Raw genomic sequence first — 19,326 nt, 5'->3', positions numbered from 1 at the left:
AATAAAGAAAGAAATTAAAGACTTTTTAGAATTTAATGAAAATGGAGACACATCATACCAAAACTTGTGGAACTCCATGAAAGTAGTACTAAGAGGAAAACTCATAGCTCTAAGTGCCTACAAAAGGAAACTGGAGAGAGCATACAGTAGCAATTTGACAGCTCACCTGAAAGCTTTAGATCAAAAAGAAGCTAATATTCCCAAGAGGAGTAGATGGCAGAAAATAATCAAACTCAGAGCTGAAATCAACCAAGTAGAAACAGAAAGAACTATACAAAATTTCAACAAAACCAGGAGCTGGTTCTTTGAGAAAATCAACAAGGTAGATAAACCCTTAGCCAGACTAATCAAAGGGCACAGAGACAGTATCCAAATTAATAAAATCAGAACTGAAAAGGGAAACATAACAACAGAAACTGAGGAAATTTAAAAAAATCATCAGATCCTACTACAAAGGCCTATACTCAACAAAATTGGATAATCTGGATGAAATGCACAATTTTCTAGACAGATACGAGGTACCAAAGTTAAACGAGGAGCAGATAAACCATCTAAACAGTCCCATAACCCCTAAAGAAATAGACGCAGTCATTAAAAGTCTCCCCACCAAAAAAAGTCTGGGACCAGACAGTTTTAGTGAAGAATTCTATCAGACCTTCAAGAGAGACCTAATATCAATTCTCTTCAAACTATTCCACAGAATAGAAACAGAAGGAACACTACCCAATTCATTCTATGAAGCTACAATTATGCTCATACCTAAATCTCACAAAGACCCAACAAAGAGAACTACAGACCAATCTCACTTATGAATATTGATGCAAAAATACTCAATAAAATTCTCGAAAACCGAATCCAAGAACACATAAAACAATCACCCATTATGATCAAGTAGGCTTTATCAAGTAGGAATGCAGGGATGGTTCAATATCCAAAAATCCATCAATGCAATCCACTACATAAATAAACTCAAAGAAAAAAAACCACATGATCATCTCACTAGATGCCGAGAAAACATTTGACAAAATTCAACATTTCTTCATGTTAAAAGTCTTGGAAAGGTCAGGGATTCAAGGCACATACCTAAACATAGTAAAAGCAATATACAGCAAGCCAGTAGCCAACATCAAACAAAATGGAGAGAAACTTGAAGCAATCCCACTAAGATCAGAGACTAGACAAGGCTGCCCACTCTCATCCTACCTATTCAATATAGTACTGGAACTCCTAGCCAGAGCAATTAGACAACAAAAGGAAGTCAAAGAGATACAAATAGGAAAAGAAGAAATCAAAATTTCACTATTTGCAGATGATATGATAGTATACTTAAGTGACCCTAAAACTTCCACCAGAGAACTCTTAAACCTGATAAACAACTTCAGCAAAGTGGCTCATTATAAAATCAACTCAAACAAATCAGTAGCCTTCCTCTACTCAAAAGATAAACAGGCTGAAAAAGAAATTAGGGAAATGACACCCTTCACAATAATCACAAATAATATAAAATATCTTGGAGTGAATCTAACCAAGCAAGTGAAAGATCTGTACGACAAGAACTTCAAGCCTCTGAAGAAAGAAATAGAAGATCTCAGAAGATGGAAAGATCTCCCATGCTCCTGGATTGGCAGGATTAATTTAGTAAAAATGGCCATGTTGCCAAAAGCAATCTATAGATTCAATGCAATCCCCATCAAAATTCCAAATCAACTCTTCATAGAGATAGAAAGAGCAATTTGCAAATTCATTTGGAATAACAAAAAACCCAGGATAGTGAGAACCATTCTCAACAATAAAAGAACTTCTGGGGGAATCACCATCCCTGACCTCAAACTGTACTACAGAGCAGTAGTGATAAACACTACAAGGTATTGGTACAGAGACAGACAGGAAGATCAATGGAATAGAATTGAAGATCCAGAAATGAACCCACACACCTATCGTCACTTGATCTTTGACAAAGGAGCTAAAACTATCCAGTGGTAAAGGGACAGCATTTTCAGCAAATGGTGCTGGATCAACTGGAGGTCAGCATATAGAAGAATGCTAATCAATCCATTCTTATCCCCCTGTACAAAGCTCAAGTCCAAGTGGATAAAGGACCTTCACATAAAACCAGATACACTGAAACTAATAGAAGAGAAGGTAGGGAAGACCCTTGAATACTTAGGCACAGGGGAAAAGTTCCTGAACAGATCACCAATGGCTTATGCTCTAAGATCAAGAATTGACAAATGGGACCTCATAAAATTGCAAAGCTTCTGTAAGGCAAAAGACACTGTCAATAAGACAAAACAGCAACCAACAGATTTGGAAAAGATCATTACCAATCCTAGATCTGATAGAGGGCTAATATCCAATATTTACAAAGAACTCAAGAAATTAAACTCCAGACAATCAAATAACCCTATTAAAAATGGGGTACAGAACTAAACAAAGAATTCTCAACTGAGGAAACATGAATGGCTGAGAAGTACCTTAAGAAATGCTCAACATCCTTAGTCATCAGGGAAATGCAAACTAAAACAACCCTGAGATACCACCTCACACCAGTCAGAATGGCTAAGATAAAAAATTCAAGTGATGGTAGCAGATGTGGAGAAAGAGGAACACTCCTCCATTGTTGGTGGGAATGCAAGCTGGTACAACCATTCTGGAAATCAGTCTGGCAGTTCCTCAAAAAATTGGACATAGCACTACCTGAGGACCCAGCTATACCACTCCTGGGCATATACCCAGAAGATGCTCCAACATATAACAAGGACATATGCTCCACTATGTTCATAGCAGCCTTATTCATAATAGCCAGAAGCTGTAAAGAACCCAGATGTCCTTCAACAGAGGAATGGATACAAAAAATGTGGTGTATTTACACAATGGAGTACTACTCAGCTATTAAAAGTAATGAATTCGAGAAATTCTTAGGTAAATGGATGGAACTAGAAAATATCATCCTGAGTGAGGTAACCCAATCACAAAAGAACATACATGGTATTTACTCACTGATATGTGGATATTAGCCCAAAAGCTTGAAATAGCCAAGATTCAATTAACTGACCACATGAAGCTCATGAAGAAGGAAGACCAAGTGTGGATACCTCAGTCCTACTTGGAAGGAGTGACAGAATGCTCAAGGGAGCAAATATGGTGACAAAGTGTGGAACAGAAAGTCAAGGAGGAGCAGTCAGGAGACCACTTGATATCTGTCCCATGTGCAGTCACCAAAGATAGATGGTGATATGGATGTCAGGAAGTGCATGCTGACAGGAGCCTGATGTAGCTGTCTCCTCAGAGGTCTGCCAGAGTCTGACATATCCAGAGGCAGATGCTCGAAGCTACCCATTGATCTGATCAAGGGTTCCCAATGGAGAAGTTAGAGGACTGAAGGAGCTGAAAGGGTTGGTGGCTCCAAGAGGAAAGCAACAGTACCAGCCAACCGGAGCTCCCCAGGGTCTAAACCAGCAGCCTGGGAGCACAAAGGGAGGCATCCATGACTTCAGCTGTATACTTAGGGGAGGATGGCCTTGTCAGGCATGGGTGGGAGAGGAGATCCTTGGTCCCATGATGGCTGAACACAGAGCAGGGAGGAATTCGAGGGTGGGGAGGGGGAGGGGGGTAAGTGGGGGCACACCCTTGTGGAGGCAGGAGGGGGGATGGGATAGGGGCTTCCTGGGTGGTGGGAGGAATGGGGTGAGGGGATAAAATCTAAAATGTAAACATAATATCCAATAAAAAATATGAAAAAAAGAAAGTTCATGTATACATTGATCATTACTCTATGTAATAGTGACAGGAAAGGCAGATCAGTAATAAGAAGCAATTCTGAGATGAAATCTCTGAAGGCCTTGCAAGTCAGACTTTACATTGAAGACATGTAAAGTGGTGGTCCATTTCCAGAAAACTTACTTATTTGCCCTTAGATGGCTCCTGATCATCCTTACAGGCTCAGGAAGTAAGGTACTTACCACCACCAATAATAATCATTTGAATTCAAGCCACCTCCCCTGACAGTCTTCAAGTTGTCTTCTGACTTTCCACATATGTTATAGTCTCTCTCTCTCTCTCTCTCTCTCTCTCTCTCTCTCTCTCTCTCTCTCACACACACACACTAAATAAATAAATAAGTAAATAAGTAAACAAATAAATAAAATGGTTTTTTTCAAGTCAGTGGAACAGACAATTTATATAACAGGATCAAACCACACTGAAGATCAAAGTACCCACTCAATGGCCCTGTGACCCCAGGGTGGCTGAAGAAAGATATCCAAGTGCTTGCCATGGGCCTGCTATAGATATCACTATGATGAGTGGATATATGGTAGAGAGATGGGAAAGATGGAGTATGAGGTGGAGAGATGGGAGAGAAAGCAAAGCTGAATGGTTTGTGCACTGTGGAGAGATGTGGAACTGGGAGATGTTATGGTGGTGAGGAACAGGCAGAAATGAGGAGCCTGCACAACCACCTGAGTTTACAGTGATGTCTGAGCCCGGGCTGCTGCCGAGGGCCATGTGCAGCCAGGATCTGTACTGATATCTGTGTTGCTGCTGAAGGACATCTTAATGTCAGTGGTCTGAGCTGATACCTGAGACCATGTTAATGGCAGAAGACTGTGGCAGAAATTTCCTGCCCAATGTATTTGCAGTGGGAGCCTTGTCATTGGACAGGGAAGAGGGAGGTGGAGCTATGAGTTGGGAGGATACAAAAACTCAGGGAGGGAGGAGGAGGAGGAGGAGGAGAGAGGCGAGATGGCTACAGACGTCTACCCTCGTGTCTATAGCAGTCTCAGGTAGTTATTCATATCAAGGTTAGATAATTAGGATAACAATTCTAATTGTGTGGGCATCTTGTGTATTGAGTATTCTGATATATAAATCTATTTGGTTAATCTTTAAGCAATAAGAGTCTTATTTCTACTGGGTAATAGGAATTGTGATATCTACCATGAGGATGGCCATTATTGTCTGGGGTTAAGCAGAGCACCATGGGGGTGGCAGTGTTGGCACAGGGGACATGCCTAGAGCCATGAAGACCACGGAGCTGATTGGTGGAGGCAGCAGCCACGCCAATGTTTCGTGGGTCACTGGCAAGCCAGTGCTGCCATTAGTGCGGGAACTTAGAGCTGGCAGCCAAGTACTTGCCGTCTTTTCTAATATCTCCCACTACAGAAAACCACACTGATGTTGGGGGCCAAACTGGTCTGAGTGGCTTGTGCTTCCACCTGAGTTTATGGTGATGTCTTAGCCCAAGCTGCCACTGAAGGCCATGTCTGGATTCATAGTCCTGATATAATTGGGGTCTGTTTCAATGTCCTTGGCCCAAGTTAGTACTAAAGGCTATGTGGATATCCATGGTCTGGGATGCCACCTGAGACCATGTGGATGTCTGAGGGACATGCTGCTATTGGGAACATACTGATCTGAGTGGCCTGTGCTGTCACCTAAGGCCATGGGGACATTGGATCCATGACACCAGAGACCATGTCTAGGTCTGTAGTCATATCCCAGCCAGTGTTAAGGTTTGTGTTAAGGTCCAAGGCCCATGTTACCACTAAGGCTATGAGAATGTCTTTGGTCTGGGCTGCTTCCTGAGGCAATGTTAATGTCCAAGCACTGGGCAGCATGAGAGAGCTGGCTCTGGTGGTGTGGGTGTGGGAGAGCTGGCTCTGGTTGTGTAGGCATAGGAGAGCTGTCCCTGTCCCTTACCATTTGCAGCACTTGGGAGAGCCTGGCCAGCACAGTAGAGTTGGCACTCATGGCACTGATGACATAGGCACAGGAGAGCAGATGGGATAACCAATTCAGCTTCCACCCAGGCCCGGATCCACGCCTCTGAGTTGGCCCATCCCAACATCCACCCCATCTATGAACTGCTGGAGCATATGAAGGGGCTGGTCCTGTAGATCTAAAGCTGTAGGATCTTCATGACACAGGACAACAGGATATTTGAGAGGAGTCCTGGTGAAGATCCAGTATTGATAGAATAGCAGAAGCCAGAGGCCTTGAGCCAGACCAATGACTCACTGCAGTGAATATTTGCAGGTAAAGCTGTTTGGGCAAAGGGGTATACTGTGGGACACACCATGACACACTACACCTACCATGGTGAGATGTTTTGTTTTCTTTTGGGAGGAGTTTACAAGTGTGGGGGAAGGAGGAAGGATATGAAGCAACAAGGAGATGAGTGGGATTGGTGTGCACAAAGAATCAATAAAAAGTTAAACAATAAAAAATCAAACCAAAGCAGAAACCCACGCTGAGTTTATTGTCCAAGGGAAAGAACATTGCAGAGGATAAGGTATGTTCCACTTTTATGTTTCCAGTAATATGTACAGGAGATGTAATACCAACAGACAAAATGACTATCTATGTTTAGATAGGTAGATGCTTGGGCAATAGCAGCTTCAGTGGCCAAAGATATATTTCCTGGTATGTTATTCAATCAGAATCTGTCCTTGGTCAAGGGTTTCTGTATAGGCACAAGATACTCATGCAGTGAAATACATACCAGGTTCATATTTTCACAGAAAAATCTGATATCACCTCTCATCTGACTCTGAATTTTTAAAATTTATTTTTTATTAGTTTTAATTATGTATAAATATGTTTGCATGTGCATATTCATAAGTGCAGATGCCTATGGAAACCAGAAACATCAGATCCCCCTGGAGCTGTAGTTACAAGGGATTGTGAGCATCCTGATGTGGGTGCTGGTAACTGAACTTGGGTCCTCTGGAAGAGCAGTAAGCACTCTTAGGGATTAGACCATCTCTCTAGCACCTACTTTGATTTTCTTCCCATCACATGTTTTGCAAGTACTTGCCCAGTGAAAAATAAATTGGTGTTGTTTTCTGAAGTCATGTTCTGCCTCTGTACACATCATGTTCCTCCAATGTAAGTTTATGAACTTCTGTTCCCTCAGATGAGGTCCTCCCTAGCTGTCTAGCTTAACTCAGCTGTCAGAACAAAAAAGTGGCCTTGATCTCCTCCCTCCCCTCAAAACAAACTCCAGTGTTTTTTGAGCTAACAAAATATAAGTTTCATAATAACTTCTTAAGTTCAAAGCAATGACTAGTCTGAGAAAACCTGTTTAACTAGAGAATGTAAGTTCATGAGAAAACAGTATCACTTTCCAAGCACCTTATTTAAGCCTATTATAAGTCTGTTTTATGAAGTGAGGAATCCCACAGGAATATGGAGATACCCAGAAGTGAGCAGAGCCTTAACAGCCCAGGACTTCTAGGACAAGTGAAGTGCCCAATGTCCTTTTACCATAGAACAAATGGAAGTAGAACATCAATGACTCTCTGGAGATTTTCCAGCATCTCAGTTTGATAACCCTGGTCATCATCATGATGTGTGCCTGCAGCTACCCAGACAATGTTCACTTGAACAGGTCAGTGACTTCCCAGAAGTTATATTAAATGGGTGAGGAAGCTTGAGTACTCATCTCCAAAAACATTTGATTTTGATCCCAGCATCAATCTAAGCTCTAATTCCAGGCCAGACCCAATATTGCTTGAGGTACACATCCCTGATTGTTAGCAAAGTGAAAGCCTAAATGTTTGGGTCATTTTCTCAGAATCTGGCAGGGGTGAGGGGAGTCATTGGGTTGTAACACAGAACTGATGTCTGTAGCATTCAAGGAATCTCCAACAAGAATCCACACTGTCTGTAAAAAAGACCATTTCTTCCCCAAGTTTTGTAACTCTACCTCAAGAGTTCCCAGACCTATATCCATGTGGTTGGGATCTTGAATAACCTAAGGGATGCCTTTCTCTGTGGGACGGTTAGCTTTCACGTGGGGGAAGGCATGGATCTTGTTGGACAGAGGTGTGAATCCCATGGCTCCGGGGAGCAGAAGTGTGGGGATTGACTGAGTTCACTCCACAAAGCGCCAGGCAGACACTGTGGGGCTCTGTCTGGGCGTGGGGAGACCTCAGTCTGAGGTCCTGCGGGGGCAGGGCTTCTGAGAGAGGGTCTCCAGGCTGATGGCTGGCCAGTGGTCTCCATATTTGGGCAACCAAGTGCCACTGGTAGCTGTGGAAGAGTTGAGACTGGGGACATAGGGGTTAGACTGGCCTGCAGCCAAGAGGAACAAGGGGGAGGGAAGCCCTGACAGCACCCTGCGGGTAGAAACTCTTTGTTACTGACACTCACTTGGCTGGATCAAGGCTGGCTTGCTTGAGTTGGCAGAGCTCCATGACAGGAACGTAGAGAGGTCATCTGGTGGGAGATTAAGCAGTGGCTCAGTAGTCAAAGGCCTTCTCCACGGTTCCCCATGGCAGGGCTCCAAAGACATGAGAAAGTCCATGGTTTAAAAGGTTTATTGTCATGGCGGATGGTAGATGAATCTGGTTGTACCACCCCCAAAACTCAGGGCAGACCTGAGTTAAATAGGGAGGGAGGATGGAGGAGGGTCTAAGAAGGAATGCTTAATTGGCTACACCCTCTGCCCTGTAGGTATCTTATTAGTATGTAGATCTCTTGAGGCCCTGAGGCCTGTAGGCACACCCTATACCTGTGGAGGGGCTGGTAGGGGTGTTGCCCTACGTGACTGAAAGGTGCTGATCAATGGAGGTCCTTGGCTGCATGTCAGGAGCCTGGACTCTGGGAGCATGGTGAAATGTGTTTCATCCCTTATAGGGTCTCCGGCCATCTCTAGCCAGTGCTCCACCAGAAACCAAGCTATCCTTTTCACAGTCCCACAACTTCTCCTTTTTTAAAAAAAGGAGGGGGGGTGTCACTGAAGTGACTGTGTCATTTGTAGCTAAAATTTTGGATGAGGAAGTCAAAAGAAAACACTATGTAGGTTGTAGGGGCTAGCACAAGGTAAGGAGAGTCAAGAGTGGGGGTTGGGAGGGCAAGGTATCATTGAACCAATTAATTACAGTTTGAGGGTAATAACATCTGATTAATCTAGATAGACATTAATCTAGAAAGACATTATGTTTTCCTTACTACCATGTTACTTTCTCTAAGTTCAGTAGCCATTTGACTTTGGCAAGAGAGTTCATCTGTAGCTGGAAGTTCTAGGTCTGTCTTCTGTAGGACTCAGCACATGTCACTGGTCTCAGCGTGTGTCTCTGGATCTCAGCGTGTGTCTTAGGAGTTTTCAGATAAATGAGATGTCTGGAGGAAGGCAGCTTGGTGTCCCAGGCAGATGGTGTTGTCTCCGCTAGATTTGTGGGAGTACCTGTGGATTGATTACAACAGGGGAGCAGCACCCTGGCAGGGGGATGTCTGTGAAGGGTGGGTAACAAGCATTAGACTACTTGGGAGCACATCACAGTCTGTCATTATGATCCTAGAAAGGCAAGGGTGTTTGAGGAAATTTAGTCCTAGAAAGCACCTTTAAGTCTGTTTTGGAGGGCTGAGGAAGAAAAACATCATGTTAATTATGTATCTGGGATAGGGAGCAACAGTTTGTCTGTAAAAAGAAACCAGTTGTTAATTAAGGATTGAAAAATGGTGATCAGAATAGTAGATTTGACCCATGGAAGTAGATTAGCTGACTTTTGAACCTTAAAGAAATCTCAAAAAGGTTGAAAATCTTTTGGACATATATCACAAGTGTTGGGGAGAAAAGGAAATGTTTAAATAAAAAACAAGAAATTTTTGGGTTAAAAAGCACGAACATTGTTTTAGGTATTCCTGTTAGGGAGAAAAAGCATTAACAACTTAGGTTAAGGGTCTCAGGTGTGCTTCTTTGTTGTCTTTGGTGGGTTTAGAAGCAGTGGGGGAGGGGCCTGCTCTGCCATGTGGTGGTTGTGCTGCCATGTGATGGCTGGGTGCTCTAGCAGAGAGGTCTCCTGTATTCCCCATTTGTTTTTCTTAGCCAGTAAATCCTAAATGTAGAGAAGGAGAAGAAAGGCCAATGTTGAAGAAAGTTCAAAGGAAGAAGCATAGAGGCTTGATAGGAGAGTCAGAGCCAGAAGGAGTGAGAGACTGTGTAAAAGACTGAGCCATGGGGGAAACACATGGAAGCTGGGTTGGAGCTGGCAACTCGGAGAAGCTAACCGGCAGTTTGAAGTTCTTCCAGGCCCAGCCTGGAGTTCTCAGCCATGAGAAAGAAGCTGTCTCAAAACAAAAAGGAAAAATTTCACCCAAGGTGAGAAGTCCTAGAATGAGGGTCTAAGCAACACAGGGGTGGCAGGAGCAAGCAGGGTCTCGGACCTGCTGCTTCAGGCAAACCAGCTGAACTAAGTGGCTGCAGCTGGCCACAAATGACGGAGGAGGACGGGGGAAGCCTATGCTGGTAGGTGGCATGTGAAAGACTGACCCCTGGGGCAGACACGCTGGGGACTAGAGCTGGCGCTCCTGAGCAAGAGAGAGAGAGAGAGAGGGAGGGAGGAAGGGAGAGAGAGAGAGAGAGAGAGAGAGAGAGAGAGAGAGAGAGAGAGAGAGAGAGAGAGAGAACAATCTATTTAGACCTGGCCTGGGTCTCAGCCGTGAGAAACTGTCTCAAAAAGAAAAAAGAAATTTCACCCAAGGGGGAGAGTCTTAGAAGGAGGGTCATGGCAGGTGCTTGGCCTGAAAGACAGCTTTTAGCTGTGAAGGAGCCCTCTCTGCAGGGAGGGGGGATGGGAAGAGTGGAGGCTAGGGAGTCGCTGCCATCTTGCCCATGAGTTGGCGGCTGTAGTTAAAGGTCAAAGGGAAGAAGCTGGCCAGGAACATGTGGAGGAGAGAGAGAGAGAGAGAGAGAGAGAGAGAGAGAGAGAGAGAGAGAGAGAGAGAGAGAGAGAGAGAGAGACCTAGTCTTTTAAACTAGGCAGGAGCTAGACTGTTGCTAAGAGTCAAAGGAAAGATGCTGGCCAGGAACATGTGGAAGGGACAGGGAGAGGCCTAGGTCTTTTGAACTAGGCCGGGTGTTACTCATTGTTCTTGAGTTCCATAGAGAGGTTCTTTGTGGGTACCAGTGGGGGTACTCTTGGAGCTGGCTTTGTCCACATCCTCCATCACCTGCGGTGCTGTTAGCTCTTGAGTGGGCACGAGCATGGGTCCTATCGGGCAGAGTTGTTATTCCCGGGTGTCTGCCGCCCCAGGCAGTTGGAACCGTGGCTCTGGCAAGCAGAAGTGTAGGAGTTTGACTGAGTTCCTTCCATGCGGTCCTGGGTCGATGCTGGGCTGTGAGAAGCCACTCGGGGCTCCACACAGGCATGGAGAGGTCTCAGTCTGAAGGTCCTGCAGGAACAGGGTTCCTGAGTGGACCTAGAGGCCAGTGGTCTCCGTTCTTGGGCTCCCAAATGCCATTGGGGGCCACAGAAAAACAGAGATGTGAGAGGAAGGAGGGGAGAGAAGAAAGCCCCAACAGCGCCCCACAGGAAGAAGACTCTTGGTTACTGTACTTGCTTGGCTGACTCAGTGGCTCAGCTAACTTGCTTGAATCAGTGGCCTCTGCAGCTGGAACAAAGAGAAGTCCTCAGCAGGAGGTGGCCGCCATGGCAGCTCACTAGTTAAAGGCCTTCTCCACAGTTCTCCATGGCGGGGTCCCAAAGACACAAGGAAATTAATAGCATTAACAGAAATGCCTAGGAGAAATTTAACAGCTTAAGTAATGTCAAAGAAGCTTACATGCCTTTTAAAGAAAAAAAATCGACACACATTAATATTTCTGCATTTTGAAACCACTAAACATACTGATTTTTCTCCTAAATCGCAATGTAATACATATTGTACAAGTATGGGCAGATAACATGAACAAAATAGACATTTTAAAAATAAATCTATTTTTATTCTTTAACCCTTTTTTACAGTCTAGACTTCAACCCCTTCCTGTCTGCCCCCCCCCACTGCACCCCATCCCATACCTCCTCACCCCATCCCCCTTCTCCAAGAGGATGTCCTCATCCCCCACCTCCATCCCACCAGGCCTCCCCACTCCCTGGACCCTCAAGTCTCTCAAGGGTTAGGTGCATCTTCTCTTACTGAGGCCAGACCAGGCAGTCCTCTGCTGTATATGTGTCAGGGTTCTCATCAGCTGGTGTATGCTGCCTGGTTGGTGCTTCAGTGTCTGAGAGATCTCAAGGGTTCAGGTCAGTTGAGACTGCTGGTGTTCCTCCTCCTCAGCTTCTTACAGCTTTTCCCCAACTCAACCACAGGGGTCTCTGGCTTCTGTCCATTGGTTTGGTACTAGTATCTGCATCTGACTCTTTCGGCTGCTTGTTGGGCCTCTCAGAGGGCAGCCATGCTAGGCTCCTGTCTGCAAGCACACCACAACATCAGTAATAGTGTCAGGGCCCCAGGCCTCCCCTTGAACTGGATCTCCTTCCTCTCATGTTGTTCTCCATGTTTTGTCCCTGCAGTTCCTTCAGACAGGAATAATTCTGGGTCAGAGCTTTTGACTATGGGATGGCAACCCCATCCTTCCACTTGATGTCCTGTCCCCCCCCACTGGAGGTGGACTCTACAACTTTCCTCTCCCCAAGGTCCCTCTCTTTGAGTCCTGAGAGTCTCTCACCACCCAGGTTTCTGGTACATTCTAGAGGGTCCCCAACAATGATCTCACAAGGTTGCCTGTTTCCATTCTTTCTGCTAAAAGACATTTAATAATGAACATTTTTAAAGAAAATAATTAGTTACATAATGAAATGAAAGAGCACTATTTGGTGTGTGTGGGGTTGTTGGTTGTTGTTAGTTAGTTAGTTAGTTAGTTAGTTAGTTAGTTAGTTTGAGACTGGGTCTCACTGTGTAGCCCTGACTGTCCTAGAACTCTGTAGACCAGACTGGCCTCAAACTCACAGAGATCCTTCTGGCTCTGCCTCCTCCTCAGTGTTGAGACCAAAAGTGTGCCCACTACACCCAGCCAGTATGTTCTCTCTTGTTTGTTGCTAATGGCTCTGATTTTTAGCTTTGGGTGAAAATGAGTTTCCAGTCTGCAACTGCACCTGGAGGCAGGTGGGGAGGGCAGGTTCTGTGCTCCAGCCACCACCACCCCCTGCCAGTTACAATCAGGTTCACAGGAGGGGCAGGCTCCAGTCAGAGACAGCAAGGCCAGTTAACACCAGAGATAACCAGCTGGCAAGAGGCAAGCATAAGAACATAAGCAACAGAAACCAATGCTAATTGACACCATGAGAACCCAGTTCTCCCACCACAGCAAAGCCAGTTGTTGCCTTCTGTGCTGTGATGAGATGGGAACACTTGTCCCCTGTGTCTTTATTATAATAGCAATCCATTTCCTGAACTCACAGGGTGTCCTCTATTAAAGTGAGAAAACTGACTGGGAAGTAATGAAGCTTGAACTTGGACTGAGTTCAAATTAAACTTCTTCTATGTAGGGGAAGATCTGGTGACTGCCAATATCAATCCTTTAATGTCTGTTGATTCTTACCTCCTTTGCTGATTATTGAGTATATCTTTCTCAGCTGTGAGTCCCAAAACCAGAGAAATAACTTTTGAACAGTTTTTGATATATAATAGTATCAGGAGGGCAATGTTCTTTGGACCTGATGTATACTTAGAGATTAATATAATCAAAATACATTGTATAAAAAAACCTAATGTCCAGTATGTCACTATTTTCCCCACAACCAGACATACTAGGTCCAGAAATCAAGGGATGGAAATAAGAATGGCACATGTTCCCTGCTACCCTTAGTGGTTGACAAAAAATAAAATTTCTCCCTGCCCAATAATCATGTTGTCAAGTGGCCTAAAGGATCGAATGGGAAAAAAACTTGCACTCAAATCAATTACTATTTTATTGACCTTGAAGTTAAGACCAGTACCTAACATTTGGGGTGATTATGCCCCTGGGCCAAAGAGAACTTCTATATTGTTTGATAATTGATCCTGATTTTCAGGATGACCTTGGTAGAGTCCTTACCAAAGAAAGAAGGGAAAGAATGTCTGGAACACAGAATTATCATCGAGGGTCTTCTATTCCTTAACACATCTTCTCACTAGAGAAAGTTGAAAAAGACAACAAACTAACTTAAACAAGATTTTGAGCAGCCCAGAACTTCAGAGGATGAAGGTTTGAGTTACTCCACTATGCAAAGACAAGACAACCTACCAAGGAACCTTCTAAAAGCAAAGGGAGCATGGCGCAGATAGTGAAAAACAATGACTAAAGATTACTGTAACATTGTGTCCAGTAGAAAAAGCAGAAGTGTGTAAAGGCTAGTCATTTCACATTCTTGAAAATATGGTCATGTATAGTAACATTTGTTCTTTCATTCAACATCATTTGCATATAAATTAAGATATGTTAACTTATCTCATATCACAATATGAAAGTCACAGAACACCAAGGAAAAGAGGGACCATGACATGACTTTTACACTATTTTGGGGCAAAGTTTAGTGTATGTTATAACCCATAGTTGGAAGAAGTGTGTCTGTTGTATTTCTGATCATCAAAAATAACCTTAGGGTAGTTGAGTATCCACCAAATCTGTGTTTGCAGATTAAGTAGTTTCAAAGGGATGAATCATACCAAGTTAATACATGTGAAATGTCATGTTTGACTTTTAAGTTCACCATGACTGTGGTGAATGAGTCAGCCATTCAATTAAAAACTAGTTTAGTTCTGCTGTGAACAATGACTATAATTAATTGACTTCAGTTACAAGAGATGATCCTTGGTGGGCCTAATCTACTTTGCCTTGAGTGCAAAGCTCTAGAAGCTAGAAGATGAGAGAAAATGGTTTACCTTGAGAACTCCTGGGGAAAAATGTACTTTTTATTCAGAGAAAGCTAATGCAGACATCTGGCCTGCAACTCTGGAAGACTAAGTATGTGTTGTTTTAATCCATGAAAATAGTGTGAGTCCATAATAGCAAACTGGAACAGCCACATTGGCACAGGCATAATAGAGAGAGGGAAAGAAAAGGGTGAAGGACAGGCAGGTGGGGCGTGGGGAGGGGAGAAAGATGGTCAGAAGTGAGGAGGACATTGACACACAAGCAGGTAGGAGATAGCTGGAAAGATAAGCAAGTGGGGAATCTAGAGGCAGGGAGATGAGATATTCCACAGAAGGCAGGTAGAAAGAAGGACCAGTGAGGAAACCAAAGCGAGGATGAGAACACACTGGCGAGGGGTGGGAGCAAATGATGGGAAGACAGAATGGCAAGCAGCAGGTACTTGGAGTCTGTATAGTACTTGCCCTCATTAATATTATTGGAGCTTTCCGAGACACAAATGGACCAATTCTTGGACTTCAACAGTAATCATGATACAAAGACAGAGACTCTGGTGGGATTTAGAAGCAGCTCAAAGCAGCACAAGGTCAGTTATTACCACCTTCATTTCATTCATGATAAATTGTTTTTCCACTGTATTTCCTGTCCCAGAAAGAGGCAACAGAGGGGGAAATGGCCTCAAGCATTGTGTGGATTTCAGCAGAGACTGGACCTGGAGCCCACCTCAAAGATAAAGATTTGAGGCTCTGTGATAGACTCACCCTGGATGCATTCCTTACATGTCACACCTGTTTGATCCTTGACCTTGATTTACAGACTACCATATTTTGTCAAAACCTCCTTTTATCTTCCTGATGTTGACTTTAATCCCGATCTCAAAAATATAACACCTATCATTTTATGGTTTAAGTGTTTAACTAAACACTTGGTGTTTAGTTAGCTTACTTTTCCCACTATGAGCTCCTGCCTACCCTGGGTGGAAGAGTAGGACATACTCCTAAGGATCACAATCCACTAGGACAATTTTTTATTTTTATTATCATCAGAGGAAAATGGAGTGTCAGTGGAGAAGCTCCTGAAGAAGGCATCAGGTAAGGCATCCTCAGGATGATGCCTTATTGGTCTCCCACTCAGTCCTCAGGCTCCACTCCCATCACCTCTTATTCAACAAGCACCTAGAACTTTCTTCTTCTTCTTCTTCTTCTTCTTCTTCTTCTTCTTCTTCTTCTTCTTCTTCTTCTTCTTCTTCTTCTTCTTCTTCTTCTTTTTCGAGACAGGGTTTCTCTGTGTAGCCTTGGTTGTCCTGGAACTCACTCTGTAGACCAGGCTGGCCTCAAACTCAGAAATCCACCTGCCTCTGCCCCCAAGTGCTGGGATTAAAGGTTTGCACCACCGCTGCCCAGCGAGAACCTTCTAAGTCTACTTAAGAGATGTCCTGTGTGTCATCATCAGTTTGTTCTTCTGGACTCCTGTGCTTTCCCTGGCCATTTTCTTTGACACTAACATTCTGTGTCCTTGATGGTGCAGATGCTGCAGCAGCATCCATGGCCTCTATTGACTGCTGCTCCTACCTTTTACTTACCCAGCTCTACTTCATACCTCTGCTCATCTGGATATTACAGAGAATGCCTTCCCCTAACCCTTTTCTAAACCTCCTAAAGTATCAGGCCAATGAGTAGGTGGGCCTTACCCTACTGCCTGCTGTCCCTTTATAGCCCGTGCACCCAGGACACTACCACCAGTGTTTTCTTCTTTGAAGTTGTTTGTCTCTAGAACTTTTGGGTAAATTTAAAGTGTGCCTATCAGAACTCTTCAAATGCTATACTTCAAATAAAAAATAATGGGTTTCCTCAGAGGAGGTTTGCTGATCCCCTTTTTAATGCCTTTTTTTTTTTTTTTTTTGCCTGAATTTGCACTATACGGTAGAAAGTATAAATCTTGCCTCATCTGTCTAATTTAGACATATAGAACAACTGTAAATAAAATGTTAACATCAATGTTCAGTCAGTAATTCTATTCTGAGAAAGTGCAGATGTGGGGATGATGCCCATTGATGCACAGTTTCCTGACATGCTCACTGTAACATTTCAAAGCATCAGAATGAATGAACACTTGTATATGAGAGGTATCCAGAAAAGAAACCCAGTATCAAGCCTCTCCCATATATGCTCACTCTGGCAAATAGAAGGGTATCCTGGGGATTAAGTGTCTTATCTTGATCTTCTCCAGGGACAACACCCCCCCCACCCCCATCCTGTAGATGAGTCTTTTTCATTGGTACCAGGAAGACACCAGAAGGACAGGCCACTTAGGCTTTATCTTTAAAAGAATGGAAACAGACAGTGGAAACAAAATCTGAATACTTATGGGTGACCAGGAAGGCTTGCTTGGTCCTGTGCCCATCAGCAATCATCCTATAGATTATGTCACTCTGGAGAAATGTGGGACTACAGGCCTTTTCCATGGCAGGGCTTCAAAGACACAAGGAAGTCCATGGTTTAAAAGGTTTATTGTCATGGAGGATGGTGGATGAATCTGGTTGTTTAATTTGAACTCAGTCCAAGTTCAAGCTTCATTACTTCCCAGTCAGTTTTCTCACTTTAATAGAGGACACCCTGTGAGTTCAGGAAATGGATTGCTATTATAATAAAGACACAGGGGACAAGTGTTCCCATCTCATCACAGCACAGAAGGCAACAACTGGCTTTGCTGTGGTGGGAGAACTGGGTTCTCATGGTGTCAATTAGCATTGGTTTCTGTTGCTTATGTTCTTATGCTTGCCTCTTGCCAGCTGGTTATCTCTGGTGTTAACTGGCCTTGCTGTCTCTGACTGGAGCCTGCCCCTCCTGTGAACCTGATTGTAACTGGCAGGGGGTGGTGGTGGCTGGAGCACAGAACCTGCTTCCCCACCTGCTCCCCCACCTGCCCCCAGGTGCAGTTGCAGACTGGAAACTCATTTTAGGTTTTACACCCAAAGCTAAAAATCAGAGCCATTAGCAACAAACAAGAGAGAACATACTGGCTGGGTGTAGTGGGCACACTTTTGGTCTCAACACTGAGGAGGAGGCAGAGCCAGAAGGATCTCTGTGAGTTTGAGGCCAGTCTGGTCTACAGAGTTCTAGGACAGTCAGGGCTACACAGTGAGACCCAGTCTCAAACTAACTAACTAACTAACTAACTAACTAACTAACTACAACCAACAACCCCACACACACCAAATAGTGCTCTTTCATTTCATTATGTAACTAATTATTTTCTTTAAAAATGTTCATTATTAAATGTCTTTTAGCAGAAAGAATGGAAACAGGCAACCTTGTGAGATCATTGTTGGGGACCCTCTAGAATGTACCAGAAACCTGGGTGGTGAGAGACTCTCAGGACTCAAAGAGAGGGACCTTGGGGAGAGGAAAGTTGTAGAGTCCACCTCCAGTGGGGGGGACAGGACATCAAGTGGAGGGATGGGGTTGCCATCCCATAGTCAAAAGCTCTGACCCAGAATTATTCCTGTCTGAAGGAACTGCAGGGACAAAACATGGAGAACAACATGAGAGGAAGGAGATCCAGTTCAAGGGGAGGCCTGGGGCCCTGACACTATTACTGATGTTGTGGTGTGCTTGCAGACAGGAGCCTAGCATGGCTGCCCTCTGAGAGGCCCAACAAGCAGCCGAAAGAGTCAGATGCAGATACTAGTACCAAACCAATGGACAGAAGCCAGAGACCCCTGTGGTTGAGTTGGGGAAAAGCTGTAAGAAGCTGAGGAGGAGGAACACCAGCAGTCTCAACTGACCTGAACCCTTGAGATCTCTCAGACACTGAAGCACCAACCAGGCAGCATACACCTCTAACGCGCCCCCCTGCGAGCCTTGCATTCGTGGAGAAATCATGAGACGCAGAGATCAGGTAGTTACTGCAAAAACGAGGCTTTAATCTTTCTCACACACGTGGGAAACGCGGAGAGGCGCGGAAGGGGAGAGCTGAGGAAGGGGTCCCGCTTAAGTACAGTCTAGAGTGACGTATTCACTTCTGATTGGCTGTTCGCTCACCACCCAATATGCCTCGGGATTGGCAGTGACTTGGCATGCCTATCTGCCTAGCAACTGCGCAGATACACGCGGCCAGGGCCATCTTGGAAATGCAAATGTGTAGCCACTGAAACAGTGGCTCACTACATCTCCCCCTGTTTAAATTATTAATATGAAACAGCCTTTTGCCGATTAAATGTAGTACCAAATAAGATTCGAACTCAAACCCGATCAAGCAAACTCCATCTTGGGGAAATAAGCGATCAAGAGCTTATAGCCCGAAGATTTTTCCTTACCCTAACCAGGTGCAATGGAAGCGAGTCCTCTGGGTGCTAAGGGCTAAGGAGATATAAAGAGAATTGACACCCATCCCTGTGCAATGGAGTATATATAGCTCCCAGGAGTGCGAGGGCTGTCAACCTATTATTAGGTACCACAATTATTTAGGCAAGAGCCGAGTGGACTTAGACCTCTCATCTTCCCATTGCAAATGAGCTGAGCTCCTGGGGTGCATAGACTGAGAGGGTCTCTGTCATAGGCTATTTTCTAGCCTAGATCGTCAAATTTCAGGGAGGGATGCTTGCTCCAAGGCTTGCGAGTGCTTAGGCTTTAAGCTACCTTGTCACTTATTTTGTTGGGCTCTGAGCTTACAAACCAACCATCTAT

The 19,326-nt window shown here is 44.3% G+C and overlaps 1 protein-coding gene across 1 annotated transcript in view; it reads left to right on the top strand.

The window, feature by feature from the left end:
• Nucleotides 1–7,193: 7,193 nt before the first annotated feature.
• The window catches only part of LOC117708418 (cytochrome P450 4A12B), a 36,994-nt gene continuing 24,861 nt past the window's right edge, over nucleotides 7,194–19,326 (top strand). Inside the window, exon 1 of the mRNA XM_076934420.1 lies at nucleotides 7,194–7,390. The gene's annotated coding sequence lies outside the window, so the exon portion shown is untranslated. The remainder of the gene's footprint in view (nucleotides 7,391–19,326) is intronic.

This window comes from Arvicanthis niloticus, chromosome 5, assembly GCF_011762505.2.
Source record: "Arvicanthis niloticus isolate mArvNil1 chromosome 5, mArvNil1.pat.X, whole genome shotgun sequence".
Lineage (NCBI taxonomy): Eukaryota > Metazoa > Chordata > Mammalia > Rodentia > Muridae > Arvicanthis > Arvicanthis niloticus.
The sequence above is the reverse complement of the archived record's forward strand: the minus strand, read 5'-3'. Positions and strand labels throughout refer to the sequence as shown.